The sequence below is a fragment of the Phycodurus eques genome, chromosome 17 (assembly GCF_024500275.1).
Source record: "Phycodurus eques isolate BA_2022a chromosome 17, UOR_Pequ_1.1, whole genome shotgun sequence".
NCBI classification, from domain to species: Eukaryota; Metazoa; Chordata; class Actinopteri; order Syngnathiformes; family Syngnathidae; genus Phycodurus; species Phycodurus eques.
In genome coordinates this window covers 5,403,387-5,416,172 of record NC_084541.1, presented here as the reverse complement: position 1 = coordinate 5,416,172, position 12,786 = coordinate 5,403,387, and the positions used below count along the sequence as shown (strand labels likewise).

Below are 12,786 nucleotides of genomic sequence, written 5' to 3'. Positions count from 1 at the left end.
GGAGAAAGCCATTATACTGGCCTTGACACTGGTGACCTTGTTCATAAAATACATTAAGAAATTACTGCAATCCTTATCAGAGGACTCAGGTAGAGCAGATGTTTCCACACCAGCATTATTATTCATAATATCAAAAATGACTATTGGATATCTGTTATTTGATGAGAGAAGATTAGCAAAATAAGAGGCTCTGGCCTTTTTAACTATAGGATTAAATTCCACCAAAAAAATTATGTACATGAAGCTTAGATGATTTCTACCAGCGCTTGGCATTCTGACATTTTTGATGAAGGCAACGGATGTCAACTAGGTAGTGAGGTTAGCTGCAGTAATAGTCCTATGCTTTAAAGGTGCAATCCCATCTATATTGGCAGAGCAGTGCAAATTAAACTCTTAGATTTGGGTATCAACATTAGCATTAATATAAAAAAAAAGGTGCACCACACTGTCAAAATGCATTGGAAAAGTTGACTTTTCTCTCAAGGTTATTTAACTTCCATGACATTTGGATGATTACAAGATGACTAAAGTGGTCATTTAGTTATTTTTTCCCCCCAAACAACACGTAACATTCCAAAACATACCAAATCAAATTACGCAGCCAAAATCTACAACCAGCTTAAAGTTCTCAATCAGCCCAAAATGGGAAGGACGAAAATACCAGAACCATGTCTCTCTTTGAGTCAAAGTGTATGCTATCAACAAGAAAACAGGAAAAGAGCAAAGAAAAGCACTGTGTGGTTCAGACTGGTAGCCCACAATAATTAAGGGGGAAAAAACAATTCCTAAATAAAATCAAACGTGTGTGCTTCAGATGTCTATATGCCAAAATTGTACATGACACACAACTTAACTACGACAGTAAAAATTATTGCCTCTCGTACAAGGGTATAGCAATTTAAATTAAATGGGAATGTGAATAAAGGATGCAGCTGATTCGAGGAGAGGGTTTCTTGGTGGGTTGATTCAGAAAAGAGGGCCACTAAACAGTTGTCGGAGGTGACAGACAATCACGTATTAGTAGAGGCACATAAAGCTTTTTATAAAGAAGTACGTACATCTCAGAAAAAAAGATTGCGAGCAGAAAAATTACTTGGAGGTAACAGGGTTGTTTGCAGTAAAAATCTAAGCAGTGTAAACTTAATTTAGCCCTGGGACTGAAATAAGAAAAAAAACTAACACACTTTTCTTTTGTTATTGCAACGAACAACAACAAAAAAAGACACGAGGTTTTGACCCAGTCATGGAAAACTGTTCTTTCCTTCAAATAAGTGTCTTTCCAGAAAGTTTTCCCTTAGCATCCTGACAAATAGCATCTCTTTTGTTGTACCAGAACATCATTGATCTGAAGGTAACAGAAACCAACAAGGCAAATTATTATCCTGCTATAAATTATTCATCTGTCCATCCATTTTCTACACATCTTATCCTGTTCAGGGTCACAGGGAAGCTGGAGCCTATCCCAGCTGACTTTTGGCCACGTTTTGAACTGATCACCAGTCAATCACAGGGCATATTGAGACAAACAACCTTTCACATTCAGATCCATACCGATTGACAATTTAGAATTTGAGTCTTAAATTAACCAAAAACATTTTATTTAGACTATGGCTCGAAGCCTGTCTATGAAAGCTCTAAAGTTACACAGGAAGTACATGCAAACTTGTGTCACAAGATGATTATTCCCATGGGTTTAAAAAATATATAATTGTATCATCATTGGAGAAAAGATAGGTTGATCTTAACTCTTCTAGTAACAACTGGAGAATGAATGGCAATGAGGTGTATCCCTATAAGAGAAATTCTATCCTGAATCAAAGACTCAATGGTACAGTATAACTTTATATTTTAATGACAGAAGCCCTTTACTGAACGGAAGGTCAGGCCATTGTCAAAATGGATGAATGAAATGATAGGAATTGGAATTCCTTCTTTATCATTATTAAGCAGGTATACAGAATACAGTATATAAAGGTAGCAACTGCTCTTAACCCCCTATGGAAGGACCTAAGATCCCTGCCCAAAGCAGAGCGGAAAGGGCCACCAAAGAAGAAGATGGCTGATGGGGTCAGAATCAGATTCTGACATGGATGCCCCTTTCATCAACAAACACTAGACAGTGCAAGGAAAAGCCCAATGCCAGCAGTGACCCATGTCCACTACAGTGGTGGTCTGCACACAGTAGTCAGTGGTGGTCTGTACACAGTGGTGCCCACAGCCTCGCGGGCGGCTGAGGCTCACAGTAGATAGAGCAGATTGTCCAGTGACCGAAGGGTCACTGGTTCAAATCCCGGCCATGACAAAGTGTCCTTGGGCAAGACACTGAACCCTAGTGGGCCTGGCAGCACCTTGCATGGCAGCAGTCGCCCATTGGTGTATGAATGTGTGTGTGAATGGGTGAATGTGAGGCTTTATAAAGCACTTTGGCCACTGTGATCATGTAGACAAAGCGCTCTAGAAGTGCAGTCCATTTACCACATTAAGATGGTCTGTCTTGCACAAACGTACCTGGCCACTCCTGCCACAACAGTCCCCTTTGAAAGACTCTTTTTCTTTCTTTTTTTTTTTAAAGTTTTTCTTTTTTTTCTTTGTTTGAAAATGTCAACCATCTCGTCTGCCTGAGCACCTGGTGGTTTAAAGAAAAGTATAATATGAACACAGTTTAGAGCTATAAGTTTATGAAAAAGGACTTTTTATTTTGTGTCTTATGAGACAATTTTGACATTTACTTTATTCAGCCTTTAGGCCAATTATTATAAATGCTGCCTTTGTATGAAATGATAGGTTTAACAGACAAGCTGTTTACATTTGCTTTGAACCAATAGGTGATATTATTTTGTGCTTGTTTGCTTTTTAAATTGGCAGTTCATTGTGGGTAATGTCTGTCTTGCACAAACGTACCTGGCCACTCCTGCCACAACAGTCCCCTTTGAAAGACTCTTTTTCTTTCTTTTTTTTTTAAAGTTTTTCTTTTTTTTCTTTGTTTGAAAATGTCAACCATCTCGTCTGCCTGAGCACCTGGTGGTTTAAAGAAAAGTATAATATGAACACAGTTTAGAGCTATAAGTTTATGAAAAAGGACTTTTTATTTTGTGTCTTATGAGACAATTTTGACATTTACTTTATTCAGCCTTTAGGCCAATTATTATAAATGCTGCCTTTGTATGAAATGATAGGTTTAACAGACAAGCTGTTTACATTTGCTTTGAACCAATAGCTGATATTATTTTGTGCTTGTTTGCTTTTTAAATTGGCAGTTCATTGTGGGTAATGTCAAACACAACTTGCGAGACTTTGTTAGTGTAATGATGAGGCACTTTAATCAGTTCAAGCTCTGTACTGTCTGTCGATTGTATTTTACAAAACAATACAAATGGAGTTGTTAAAAACGGTCTTTTGTTCAATATTTCCAAATTCAAACACCATACCCTTTATCGAAAAATATGAGTCGATTGTATATTTCAATTTATAGATTCTATCTAGAGATTGACTTTATTCATCCCAAGGGAAATGTGTGATTAAACATCATTTTATCACGTAGTCGACATATGATGAACTTGATTAACTGTTTTAGTCACTTGACAGCGCTATAAAACACAAAACTGAGATTATGTGGTTGCACAAATGTGCACACCCTCGTAACGGAATGTGGCTGTGTTAAAAATTAACCAATCATAGTGAAACCCGTGTTAAATCAGAATCAGAATCAGAATCAGGATCATCTTTATTTTCCAAGCATGTCCAAAATACACACAAGGAATTTGTCTCCAGGAAATGGAGCTGACCTTTCTGACCTTTTTTTTGTAAAGTAAAAAAAAAAAAAAAAAAGACTGACTTGTTCATGGAAATGTTCATAATTCCCTTACATTGACTAAGATCCCACTTCCAGCTGTAGAAAAACAGCCCAAAAGCCTGATGCTGTCAACACAATGCTTCACTGGTAGTATGGTGTTCTTTTGGTGATGAGCAGTGTTGTGTTTGGGCCAAAAATACATTTCAGAATTTTGCCCAAAAGGTTCGGTATCAGAATCAGAATCATCTTTATTTGCCATGTATGTCAAAAACACCCACAGAATTTGTCTCCGGTAGTTGGAGCTGCTCGAGTACGACAACAGACAGCCATTTGACAGAAAATACTTTTGCGACATAAAAAAATAAAAACACAGTACGGAGAGTCACTGAGTAATAAAAGTTTACCAGTAATGTGTTTATGTCAATAGATCCATCCATCCATCCATCCATTTTCTACCGCTTATCCGAGGTCGGGTCGTGGGGGCAGTAGCTTTACCAGGGACGCCCAGACTTCCCTCTCCCCAGCCACTTCATCCTGCTCTTCTTTTTAAGGAGGGGGACCACCATCCCAGTGTGCCAATCCAGAGGCACTATCCCCGATGTCCACGCGATGTTGCTGAGGCGTGTCAACCAGGACAGCCCCACAACATCCAGAGCCTTGAGGAACTCAGGGCGAATCTCATCCACCCCTGGAGCCTTGCCACCGAGGAGCTTTTTAATTCCATGCCGGTGGAAATGAGGAGATCTTCGAAGTATTCTCCCCACCGGCTCACAGCGTCCCAAGTCGAGGTCAGCAGTGCCCCATCCCCACTATACACAGTGTTGATGGTGCACTGCTTCCCCCTCTTGAGACGCCGGATTGTGGACCAGAATTTCCTCGAAGCCGTCCGGAAGTCTTTCTCCATGGCCTCACCAAACTGTTTTTGCTTCAGCGACCACCAAAGCTGCATTCCGCCTGATGGGCCGGTGCCCATCAGCTGCCTCAAGAGTCCCACAGGGCAAAAAGGCCCGATAGGACTCCTTCTTCAGCTTGACGGCATCCCTCACTGTTGGTGTCCACCAACGGGTTCAGGGATTGCCGCCTCGACAGGCACCAACCACCTTACGGCCACAGCTCTGGTCGGCCGTCTCAGCAATGGAGGCGCAGAACATGGTCCACTCGAACTCGATGTCCCCCACCTCCTCCGGAACATGAGCAAAGTTCTGTCGGAGGTGGGAGTTGAAACTCCTTCTGACAGGGGATTCTGCCAGACGTTCCCAGCAGACCCTCACAATACGTTTGGGCCTGCCACGTCGGACCGGCATCTTCCCCCACCATCGGAGCTAACTCACCACCAGGTGGTGATCAGTTGACAGCTCCGCCCCTCTCTTCACCTGAGCGTCCAAGACATGCGGCCGCAAGTCCGATGACACAACCACAAATTCGATCATTGAACTGCGACCTCGGGTGTCCTGGTGCCAAGTGCACGTGTGGACACCCTTATGCTTGAACATGGTGTTCGTTATGGACAATCCGTGATGAGCACAGAAGTCCACTAACCGAACACCGCTCGGGTTCTGATCAGGGGGGGGGGGGGGGGGGGCGTTCTTCCCAATCACACCCTTCCAGGGCTCACTGTCATTGCCCACGTGAGCATTGAAGTCCCCCAGCAGAACGATGGAGTCCCCAGCAGGAGCGCTCTCCAGCACCCCCTCCAACGACTCCAAAAAAGGTGGGTACTGTCAACTGCTATTTGGTGCATCTCATCCACATTGATGATGATGTTGGGGTTCATCCACCGGGGTGAACCCCAACGTACAGGCGCCAAGCTGGGGGGCAATAAGTATGCCCACACCTGCTCGGCGCCTCTCACCGTGGGCAACTCCAGAGTGGAAGAGAGTCCAACCCCTCTCGAGAGGACTGGTACCAGAGCCCAAGCTGTGTGTGGAGGCGAGTCCGACTATATCGAGTTGGAACTTCTCGACCTCACACACCAGCTCGGTCTCCTTCCCTGCCAGAGAGGTGACATTCCATGTCCCTAGAGCCAGCTTTTGCAGCTGGCTCTAGGGCCAAGGTCCCTGCCTTCGGCCACCGCTCAGCTCGCACTGCACCCGACCCCTATGGCCCCCTCCACAGGTGGTGAGCCCATGGGAAGGGGGACCCACGTTACCCTACGTTACGTTGCCCATGGGTGCCCGGCCACCAAAGGCTTTCCTTCGAGCCCCACCTCCACGCCTGGCTCCAGAGGGGGGCCCCAGTGACCCGGGTCCGGCCAAGGGAAACCTGAGTTCATTTTTTGTCGTCATCATAAGGGGTCTTTGAGCCGTGCTTTGTCTGGTCCCGCACCTAGGACCTGTTTGCCATGGGTGACCCTGCCAGGGGCATAAATCCCCAGACCATTTAGCTCCTAGGATCATTTGGACACACAGACCCCTCCACCACGATAAGGTGATGGCTCAAGGAGGGGCTTACAGCACCTGGTATTCCCAGGCAGTCTCCCATACAAGTAATAACCAGGCCCGCCCCTGCTTAACTTCCATCGGACGAGATCGGGCGTTCTCAGGGTAGTATGGCCGTAATGTCGATAGATTTGTATTTTTTGGGGGGGATAATTGATGCAGAGTACTCTAGCAATTTAGAGCAGCTTGAAAGGACTAATACAGGGTCAGGGTTAGGTTAGTCTGGTACAATGACCATTGTGCAAATGGCGCAGTCTTCAAGAAATTTAAGCAGTTTAAAGTGACTAGTAGTGCGATAATCTGGTACAGTGTTAATTGTTCGACTGGTGCAGATACTTCTCAAGCACATGAGTGGCCAGTATTGGTCAACAACAGATATGCAAATAGTGCTGAGTGGAGAGACTACTACAGACAGTGCACGCATAATTTATGATTGGCCTGACAGAGATGTGACAAGACAAAATTGGCAGCATGTTACTGTAGCATATATTAATTGAATATAAATGTAATTAATTTAGGCTGAAAAGAATAAGATGTAAGCGACTCCTGTGTTACTTCCGGTTTAGCGTAATTTTAAATTACAGCCTTGTAAATCAAGCTATTTTATCTAGTAAAGGAGCACCACGTCACTTTTAGATGTCTAAAACTTCAGGACAAAGTGACGAAAAACCTTTTTTTCTCAGTCTCATAATTTGAAGGTTGCTACATGAATTAGATTAGAGTTCTAGATGACCAGAGCTTTTTCTCCTCAAACACAAACACACACAACAATGCAGGTAGTGAATTTTATGGAAAATTTAATGATCTAATATGGGGAATCTACAGGGAAGCAATACAGAAAAAAACCACAAAACAAACAAAGGACAAACAAACATTGGCAAAGGAAACTGACTTGTGATGTGAGGTTGGTAGTGAGCATGGGATGACAATGCGTATAGCTGGAATTCCTATTCTCGTTAGTTTAAAACCCAAATATGCACTAATCTGTACTTTCAGCAGACTAGTTTGATTTACGTGCGTTGACCAATTCAGGCAGGCGGGTCGACCTTCCGGGGGTTGGCAAGAGTGCTCATGAGTGATGGTTTGCAGGAAAAGGATGGAAAGAAAAAAAGACGCACTTCAAGTGCAGGTTGGCCAGAGCACTGACAGTGACAATGCTTACCACGCGGTCTGGGTAAACTCGCACCGCAATTACTTCCCAACAGAGCCTCGTCCATAAACTGCCCCACACCCAAAAGGGTAGCTTTGGGGAGTTGGCAGGTGCTCCCTACGGTCCACGCTTGGGAAGTTCAGTGTCTCCCAGCCTCCGCCACCTCGTGGTGAGAGGTTGGCGGCTCCCCGGGCTGGGCCAGACCTTTGGCAGGTGGAACAACGAGAGAGTGAGAGAGTGAGCGAGAGAGCCTCAGAGAAAGAGAGAGAGACGAAGGAGCTTCGGCCTTCTATCCGCTTCATAGAGCGAGGCCGGCCCCTTTTGACCAAATGGAAGACAGACCGCGCCTCTAGCATCGCATTTCACTTTAGTATAATTTGTGGTTTAAAACCAGTGGAATAAAATATTAATTATTGGATTTAAGATAACGAGACCATTGTTCCGCTTTGCCTTGTCACGCGCCCATCCTCTTTAATCCCGGTAACGAATGTTTCAAGTGTATGTGACTGTTGGGAACACTAATATCTGCAATGTGGCATTCGTGTTGTGGGGTGAAACATTTCATCCGGTTCAGTTGACAAACAGATTTGATATCAGACATTAAAATTTGCAGAAATACAATCACTAGTGACGTTCATGTAAAGTTCTTAAAATATTATATCATATTCAAGTCCAGTGAAGATTGTAATTAGTTCATTTGGGGTTGCAGTACCTTTCCGTGACCTGTGGGTGTCGCTAGTGCTCTGTCCCCACTCCTAGCCCGGGTGGGCAAATGTCTTTGTTGTTGAGGCTCTCCAGGCTGGAAGTTAAGTAATTTAATGTCCGGGTGCGAAACCAGTTGTCTGTGTCTCGACTTTGATGCTACTGGCTTGTAATTCATTTAGTGTCTGTGTGCGAACTGAAATCTGGCATTCCCGTGGTCGTCTCCCTTGGAGGGGGAGTGGCAACAGCGATGCCGTTTGGTCTGGAGTGTGGGGTCACGGTGCCATCGGGCGAGAGCATGTCCGTTACATTACAATGGCAAGAGGGAAGAAGCTGTTGGAATGTTTGCTAGTTTTAGTTTGCATTGTTTGATAGCGCCTACCTGAGGGAACGAGCTGGAAGAGGTGGTGAGCAGGATGTGGATGGTCCAAGATTATTTTGCATGCTCTTGTCTTAGTTCTGGCATCATATAAGTCCTCAAGGGTAGGTAGGGGGCTACCAACAAATTACCCAGCAGTTTTGATTGTCTGTTGCAGTCGGAGTTTGTCCTTTTTTGTGGAACCACAAAACCAGTCTGTGATGGATGAACACAGGACTGATTCAATGACTGTTGTGTAGAACTGCCTCAACAGGTCCTGTGGCGAGCCATGCTTCCTCAGAAGCTGCAGGAAGTACATGCTCTTCTGGGCCTTTTTGAAGATGGAGTTGATGTTGAACTTGACACAGGGAGGTTGGAGAGCGTGAGGGGCAGCTGTGACGAAGGATGCCTCCTGAAGTCCACGATCATCTCTACAGTCTTGAGCGTGTTCAGCTCCAGGTTCGCACCAAATCGGCCGCACCAAAACTCCAGCCACTCCACTTCCTCTCAACGTCTTTGATGAGGTGTCATTTTCGAACATTCTGGAGTTTGACAGCCGGGTGCGTTGAGGTGCAGTCATTCATGTAGCGAGAGAAGAACAGTGGAGAGAGGACAAATCCTTGTGTCGGCCCGGTGCTGTTGATGTGTGTGGATGAGGTGGTGTCCCCCAGCCTTTCAGGAAGCTATAAATCCGCTGGCAGATGACAGACGAGACGCTGTGCTGGAGAAGCTTGGAGGAGAGGAGTTTGGAGATGATGGTGTTGAACGCAGAGCTGAAATCCATGAACAGGATCCTCGTGTAGGTCCCCGTGCCGTCGAGGTGTTCTAGGATGAAGTGCAGTCCCATGTTGACTGCGTCATCCACAGACCTGTTTGCTCGGTAGACAGGGGGGTCCAGCAGGGGAGCCTTGACGCTCTTGAGGTGCTCCAGCACGAGGCGTTCAAATGACTTCATGACCACAGATGTCAGGGCGACAGGCCTGTAGTCATTCAGACCCGAGATTGTAGGTTTCTTGGGGACTGCGATGATGGTGGAGCATTTAAAACAGGATGGTACTTGACACAGTTCCAGAGATATATTGAAGATCTGTGTGAACACTGGACCGAACTGGTCCGCGCAGACTTTGAGGCAGGATGGGGACACAAGGTCTGGGCCTGCCGCTTTGTTGATCTTTTGTTGTTTGAAGATACATCTCACATCCTGTTCGTGGATGGTCAACGCAGGAAGGAGAGTCAGCGGTGTAATGGTGGTCGGTGGTGCGGGTGGCTGTGGGATGAAAGTGTCCTTTTCAAATCTGCAGTACAAGGTGTTCAAGTCGTCAGCTAGTCCTTTACTGTTCTCTGCTTGTTAAATGGACTGCACTTATATAACGCTTTATCTACACAATCACAGTGCCCAAAGTGCTTTACAAAGTCTCATATTTACCCACTCACACACACATTCATACACTAATGGGTGACTGCTGGCATGCAAGGCGCTGCCAGACGCACTGGGAGCAAATTAGGGTTCAGTTTCTTGGGGGGAAGGTCGCTTGTAGTTGGTTACCGATTGTAATCCACGTCAGACTGATTTCGAGTAATTAGCGGTAAACTGTTTTTCTAGTTTACCTGCATAATTTCTCTTCCATCCATCCATCCATTTTCTTTACCGCTTATCCTCACTAGGGTCGCGGGCTACTGGAGCCTATCCCAGCTATCTTCGGGCGGGAGGCTGGGTACTACACTCACATTCACACCTACGGGCAATTTAGAGTCTTCAGTCAACCTACTACGTATGTTTTTGGGATGTGGGAGTAAACCGTAATGCCCGCAGAAAACTCACCCAGGCACGGGGAGAACATGCCAACTCCACAAAGGCGGGGCCGGGATTTGAACCCCGGTCCACAGAACTGTGAGGCAGATGTGCTAACCAGACGTTCACCGTGCCGCCCATGCGAATCAATGTGAATACATTTAGTAAAACTATCCATCCATCCATTTTCTGAGCCGCTTATCCTCACCAGGGTCGCGGGCGTGCTGGAGCCTATCCCAGCTGTCATCGGGCAGGAGGCAGGGTACACCCTGAACTGGTTGCCAGCCAATCGCAGGGCACACAGAAACAAACAACCATTCGCACTCACAGTCACACCTACGGGCAATTTAGAGCCTCCAATTTATGCATGTTTTTGGGATGTGGGAGGAAACCGGAGTGCCCGGAGAAAACCCATGCAGGCATGGGTTTTTTTTCCCGACGTTTACAGTATGTTATGTAACACCCGTTAATGTATTAACACTCTCTTTAATGTAGTGGTAGTACAATGAGCGGTTTACTTATACTGTAAATCAACTTGGTAAAACGAGATTCAACAAAAGTGTAATCCTAAAATTGTGAAGTAAATTACAATTTACTGGGCCTCCAATTAGTAGGAAATGTATCGATAAATTGCTTTATAAATCCCACTCAGATTTATGACATTTTCTTTTAAACCTTATTTATTTGTGATTGTAAAGCATCTGAGTGCCTTGAAAAACGCTACATAAGTTGTATGCATTATTGTTATAACTGTTAAAGTAACATTTTCAATAATGAAAGAAAATCAGTAAATTCAAATGCAAGAATAAAAATTTTAGTAGAACAACATTACACAAAATAATTTGACCAACATATAGGTTTTGGTATTCACACAGTTAATTTCGCTATTCCCCCTTAAATTTTAGCTTATTTCGTCTGATGATGCCTGGGTCAGTTGTGACCTCAAAAGAAAAACCCAAAATGGGATGCTTCACTTGCAATACAAGCACAAAATAAAATGCACGTGAAACTGTGTTAGAATGGTACTCACAAATATACAGTTCAGTCAATAGATACTGCTGGCGGCAAGCGAAGCGACCACTCCATGCAGGCCTCTCACCAAAATGAGACGAGTGAGACGACTTTGTATCTACAGCAGTCCAAAGAGCGTATCCCTAGTCCAATTTATATTAAAGTCTCTCTTTAGTTTTTAATCGTATTTACACCTCTATACTTTGCATACAAGAAGCAAACAAAATGCTAGCATTAATATTAGCATGCTATGTTGCTAATCTCCATTAGCATTTTACTTTACTACACAAAACATTCCTCTGAGCACAACAAAAAATACATCAAGTACTCACGTCCAATCAGGTTACAAATACTCCAAAACGAACCAGTAAATTGCATCCACTTCTTATATTTTTATGAGAATTGCTCCTTTGGCGTAAGCTTGCTTGCTTTGAGCCACATTGCAAAATGGACGTTTCAGGTCAAACTACGTCCACCACTACCTAATTGGACATTAAAGGTGTGTCATCCAATGAAATGAAAGAAACAGAAAGATTAACATGTACAAGTTAAGTAATCAGAATCAGAATCATCTTTATTTTGCCAAGTATGTCAAAAACACACAAGGATTATTTCTCTGGTAGTTGGAGCCGCTCTTGTATGACAACAGACAGTAGATTGACATAGAATACTTTTGAGACATAAAGACATTGAGAAAAACAGTCCCTGAGCAATAAAAGTTTGCCAGTAATTTGGGGGACAATTGTGCAAAAAGATCTTAAGCAATGAGAGCAGTTTCAATGACTAATACAGCAATGGTCCGGTGCAATGACCATTGTGCAAAGGGCGCTGAGACTTCAAGAAGTGTATGCAGTTTAAAGTGACGAGTAGTGCAATAATTTGGGACAATGTTGATTGTGCAAATGTTGCAGATACCCCTCAATCAGTGTGCAAATGAGGCAGATGCTACTCTCGCATGAGTGGCCAGTATTGGTCAACAACAGATATGCAAATAGTGCAGCGTGGTGAGACTACTACAGTGAGTGCACGAGTAGTATATAATGGTCCCGAGAGAAATGTGACAACAAACTCAGACAAAAGAAATTGACAACATGTTGCGATGGAATTGTAAGTTAGCTGTTTAAGAAGTTGGTTGCAAGAGGGAAGAAGCTGTTGGAATGTCTCCTAGTTCTAGTTTGCATTGATCGATAGCACTTACCTAAGGGAAGACCTGGATGTGGAGGGTCCGAGAGGATTTTGCACCCTCTTGTCTGGCAGCGTGCAAGTCCTCAAGGGTGGGTAGGGGGCTACCGACAATCCATCCATCCATTTTCTGAGCCGCTTCTCCTCACTAGAGCGTGCTGGAGCCTATCCCAGCTATCATCGGGCAGGAGGCGGGGTACACCTTGGACTGGTTGCCAGCCAATCGCAGGGCACTCACATTCACACCTACAGGCAATTTAGAGTTGTCAATTAACCTACCACGCATGTTTTTGGAATGTGGGAGGAAACCGGAGTACCCGGAGAAAACCCACGCAGGCACGGGGAGAACATGCAAACTCC

The 12,786-nt window shown here is 44.5% G+C and overlaps 1 protein-coding gene and 1 pseudogene across 2 annotated transcripts in view; one reads left to right on the top strand and one right to left on the bottom strand.

Moving 5' to 3' along the window:
- The window catches only part of opcml (opioid binding protein/cell adhesion molecule-like), a 263,748-nt gene that overhangs the window by 103,823 nt on the left and 147,139 nt on the right, over positions 1-12,786 (top strand). The gene's annotated exons all lie outside the window — the stretch shown is intronic.
- LOC133416523 (5S ribosomal RNA) lies at positions 6,238-6,353 on the bottom strand (annotated as a pseudogene).